Genomic DNA, 5,603 nt, shown 5'->3' on the forward strand with positions numbered 1-5,603 from the left:
TGGCTGGAGTTAAGAATGCTTCCAGTTTAAATATGACTCGTGACGAAGTTGACCACAGTGAGGAAATCACAGTCTGGATGCTTTCTTCCTCTGATCAGTTCCCTGGTGAATTTCTCAGAACTCAGAGGTTTGTTGCCAAATATTTGCTTAGTTTGGGTAATAATTGTGCTGAAGATCTCCTTGGGGGTGACTCACATCTTCTGAGACAGGAAGGTGGGACACTGTATATTAGAAGCTCAAGCATGAAGGATCATTTCTCCTGGTCTTCTAGCCCTGTAAGGACCTTGGTTCAGAATGAATAGACTTATCTATTTATTACCTATTCCTAGACTTACTTGTGTAACTTACATGAAAACAAAGCTCATGAACTCAGGGCCTCAGTAGATGGGTCAGGAGAAGTCAAACAGCCCAACACGTGACTCTCCTCCAGGGCAGGGATAGAAAGAGTCTATGTAAACTCATGTCTTACCATTTCCCTTCCACCAAAGCACCGTGTCCCCAGCATGAGACAAGACTTGGCATTCCCAACACTCACATTTAGAAAGTCTGAGAAGGGAGTTTCCGCAGAGCCACCTGGTCCTCACACTACTATTGTTCCTTATAAATTTTAGCATTATTTTTCTCTATTTATCTTTCATTACCACACTGAGAGAAAAATGGGTAATTGCTGTGAAAAATTAAAGTATTCTTTCAAATACCTGGTAGACATCTTATTCTTTGCAGTCTTTATTGTTAAGTTAGTAGTGTGCCATGGGGAATATAATGACAAATCCATACATTGTAAGTTTGAATGTCCACATCCCCAGGTTACACCAAATTCTGTATTGCTTCCTGGCCCAATTTGAGTTTGCTAGGCAGAAGTCTCACCTATTATGAATATGATGATATGATGTGTGTTCTCCCTTATAAGCCTTAAGCCGACTCTTGTAACAATGAAATAGTATTAATAATTATATATACTATTGAAAAAAAATCTCATATTACCAATGGGGGCTGTTATGTTTTAAAACCATTGCTCCTAAACTCAGGCTCTTCACCTTGCACTTATAAAAAGATACAATATTATACTGTAAGTATTAACTTGATAATACCATATGGATTATATTTCAACTTGCCTTTCCCATTCAACTTCGTGCATTAGAGGTTTTTTTAAATTAATTTTTTATTCGTTTTAATTAGTTATACATGACAGTAGAATGCATTTATACCCTATGGCAGGGGGCTATAGTGGAGATCTTTCAATATCTGTGTAGGAGCTATATCATGCACAGGTGTATCCTGTTTTTAAAATTTATACAGATATACCCTATTCATTTTGTTATTCTTTATTGGTGGTTGCTTATATGTAGTGAAATTTTTCACTCTTGCAAATATACTGCAGTAAATCTTATAAACAGCTTTCTGTGAATATGGGATTGTTTAATGTGACATAGATTAAAAGAGGTGTGATTGCTGGGCCTTAGGTACATCCAGATTAAATTTTCATAACAGGTACCAAATTGCTGAATAAAATATCTATGTAAGTTTACTCTAGTACCTACCATATAGGAATATCCATTTCACCCCTGGTCTAACAACTATTGAATATAATCAATTTGGTAGATATTTCCTAAACTAATGCTTGAAATTTTAGCTCCTTTTAAAAAAATTAATTTCAGTTTCCTTGATTGCTGTGTATTTATCTGCCAGTCATTCTTCTTTTTCAGTTAAGAACATATAAATTTGTCTTTGTCCCAGTGTCTCAGGAGGCTGAGGCAGGAAGATTGCAAGTATAAAGCCAGCCTCAGCAACTCAGCACTAAATATGTTCTATGAACATTGGTGTACAAGCATTTATTTGAGACCCAGTTTTATATATTTTGGGGAGCACACAGATGGGGTGGAGTTGCTGTGTGATGGGATAATTCTATGTTTAACCTTCTGAGCAACTGCCAAACTGTTTTCCACACTGGCTGGACCATTTTCCATTCCTAGCAGTAATTTATGAGGATTCAAAATTCTCCCCTTTCTCACCAATATTTTTATTTTCTTTTTTAAAATGTTACTTTTAATATTACTTATTGACACCTGTTGTCAATAATGTGTAATGATCATTTTAGGGTAATTGACACATGCGTCACCTTAAACATATATCATTTCTTTGTGCTAAGATTATCCAAAATATTCTAGATTTAAAAAATTACACTCTGATTAGCTTTAGTCACTCTAGAATGCAACAGAACAACAGAACGCATTCCTCCTAACTGTGACTTTGTGCCTGTTGACGACCTTCACTACCGTTCCTGTTCCCTGTCCAGCCCTGGTAACCATTAGTCTCCTCTCTACTCCCCAGACACCAGCAGTTCTGGGTTCCACCTCCAAGGGGGATTCTGCAGTCTTTGCCTCTCTATGTTCATTCTGGGGTGTGAAGTGCATCTCACTGTGGTTTTGCATCAAGTTCAAATTTTGGTCTCCATAAGTAAAGTTTGGTTGGGAGGCATCCACACCCGCTCCTTTGATATCTATGATGACTGCCACCCTCATGGCAGAACTGAGTCACTATAAGAGACCATGTGGCCTGTGAAGCCCAAGACATTTACTATCTGCCTCTTCACAGAAGTTTGCTAGGTTCCCCATTCAAGCAGGTAGGCAAGGTGAGAACCATGTTAGTGAGTGTGTGTGCGTGTGTGTGTGTGTGTGTTTATATGAGCTTCTCTAGGTCAGAGCTGCTGGGTAAGTGGACAGAAGGACAGTCCCCCCACAGGTATCCAAGTACTCATCTTTGCAACCTGTGACTACTTTACCCCACCTTTTACATCCAACTGTGAATATGGTCTTTAAAATCAGAACAAATACCAAAGAAACAAACTGGCAGTTTATTACAATTACCCTTAACTCTGTTCTCTTTAGTTATTGCAAGGGCTAGCTATTGCTGTAGAACAAGCAGTCCTCAATGCAAATGGTGTAATAAGGTTTTTTATTACCCAATGGGACTCCCTATTGGGGTTTTCTGAGTCTGACTCAATAAAAGAACTTTCGTGTTCATAGGAGAGCCTGTGGCCAGAAATCACATGAAGGGCAGGAATCAAGCTCCCTTGTGAGCCATTCTTTGATCTTGAGGACTGAAGTCATTCTGAGCCTGAAGGACACACATAATGGAGGATATGGGTATTGCTCATTTACTACCCTTCACTTGCTGTGGTAAAATTCAGAAAGGGGAGGAATATTTCACTTAGAATAATGGAAGGATTAATATTTCTAGGCAGCACTGAACATTTTCAAGCAAAAACACATCACTGACTCAATAGTGCAAACAAGAAAACGCTGACCACCTCAATGATCAAACCCCTGACACAAGAACACCAACCTTCCACATCTCGTGATTGTATTTGACAGATGAAAAGACATATTTTACGTAGCAATACAATGTGTAATGTAGAGGTTTGTCTCATCATATTTAATGTCCTCTCTGCTTCTGAGACCAAAGTAACCAAACTTTCATTTTAAGTTTTTCTTTTCACATAGACTTCAAGTGGAGACGTGTTTGAAAATAAGCTTTGCCAGTGATTATGGTGGAGGCTGTGGACACCAAGCTGGGCAAGATAAAAGAATAACAATGGTGAGAAGAAAAGCCAGTGCGCAGCCATGAAGCTCGCTGGTCTGTTAGAATCGGCCTCATCAGGAAGAGCAGCTGAGATGGGGACGCGGAGGCATGAGGGACCCACAAGGGCAAAGCCATGCTGTGGGATTCCCTCCATTATAGGATTATTACACAGGCCGTCTTAACTGTCAAATGCATTCCCCCACAGGATTACCATGCACGACTGTGTGTTTTAGTATCAATAAAAGAAAAATTACTCCATATGATCCATCATGAGAGAAGAAATGGTTTTCAGAAACGCATGTCATCCCATGAGATGAAAATGAATTTCCAATATGTCTAATCCAGGATTGAAAATAAGTTTGAATAAGTATGCAAGTGGTTAAGAGGAACACTGTTCATATCTCAGAGGGAACAGAAAGATTATCAGGGTGTGCTTTATAATTTTCATAGGGATGTTGAAATCAAAGGAAGAGAAACTCCAGAAAACGAATAGAAGGAACAAGTTGTACTTCTAAAATCAGATGAAAATATTTTAATTTTTTGCCCTGAGGCTTTGAGCTCTGTGATCCAAAAAATCTTTCAGACCCAGCAACATGGACCCTTTTATAGTTTTATCTTGGAATTTTTTTCAGAGCTCTCTTGATGTCTCTATTCCTCAGACTGTAGATGAAGGGGTTCAGCATGGGGGTGACCACTGTGTACATCACCGAGGCTGTGGCAGTAGAGCATGAGTTTTGGGTCATAGCAGAACTAAAGTCCACCCCCAGGAGGGTGCTATAAAATAAGGAGACCACGAAGAGGTGAGACACACATGTGGAGAATGCTTTGTATTTTGCCTGAGCTGATAAGATTGCACTCATGGAAGACACTATTCTGGAGTAATAGTAACGGATACCCATGAGGGGGCCTCCATCCAGTAGCAAAGGTGCAAAATTAATCACTGTGTCATTAAGAAAAGTGTCAGAGCAGGCAAGTAGGACCAGTTGATTCAGTTCACAAGGTGTGGGATTCCAGGTCTGTGCAGAAGGACAGCCACAATGCCATTAAAGTTTCTAGTAAGGAATTCAGGACATTTGTGACCCAGCATGCCAGCACCAGCACTCCACAGACCCTGTGGTTCATGATGACAATGCGGTGCAGATGGCCACATACCCGTCATAGGCCATCATGCCCAGGAGGAAGTTGTCCAACTCAACAAATAATATAAAAAGGTAAATCTGTATGAAGCAGCCTGCATAGGTAATGGCCTTGGTCTGAGTCTGGATGTTCACCAGCATCTTTGGGATGGTGGTGGAGGTGAAGCAGATGTCCACAAAGGACAGGTTGGAGAGGAAGAAGTACATTGAAATTAAACAGAACTAAAATAAAACTTCCATCAAAAGTACTAATATAGACTTCAGCTCTGTATCCATCGGATCCTGAGCTTTTGTTGGTTGGTATTCTTCTCATGGCGTCTTCTAGTTCATTGCTTAACATTGATCCATCTAACTTGTGTGTATCATCCTGATTGAGTTTGGGCAAATCCTATGACTCTAGCAATTTGTTGATGCCTTAAATATTTTCTATTTTATTGGAATACAAATTTTCAAAATAATTTCTAATTATCTTCTGTATTTCTGTAGTGTCCATCTTGATATTTCCTTTTTAATCAAGGATGTTAGTAGTTTGACTTTTCTCTCTCCTTCTCTTTGTTAGCGTGGGTTATCAATTTTATTTATTTTTTGAAAAAAACCCTACTTTTTGTTTTTTCATTTGTTTCAATTTCATTGATTTCAGCTCTGATTTTAGTTATTTCCTGTCTTGTACTGCTTTTGGTATTGATTTGTTATTATTTTCCTAGGACTTTGAGATGTAATGTTACTCACTTATTTGTTGACTTGTTTTCTTTTAAGGAATGAACTTCTTAAAAAAAGTAGCAGGTTATAAAATCAACACCCATAAATCAAAGGCATTTCTGTACATCAGTGACAAATCTTCTGAAAGAGAAATGAGAAAAATGACCCCATTTACAATAGCCTCAA

At 38.8% G+C, this 5,603-nt stretch overlaps 1 pseudogene; it reads right to left on the reverse strand.

Moving 5' to 3' along the window:
- Positions 1 to 4,193: 4,193 nt before the first annotated feature.
- Positions 4,194 to 5,020, reverse strand: LOC124087671 (olfactory receptor 7A40-like; annotated as a pseudogene).
- Positions 5,021 to 5,603: the final 583 nt, after the last annotated feature.

Source organism: Marmota monax, unplaced genomic scaffold, assembly GCF_021218885.2.
Source record: "Marmota monax isolate L192 unplaced genomic scaffold, Marmota_monax_Labrador192_F-V1.1 WCK01_AAM20220418_F8-fsc00021, whole genome shotgun sequence".
Lineage (NCBI taxonomy): Eukaryota > Metazoa > Chordata > Mammalia > Rodentia > Sciuridae > Marmota > Marmota monax.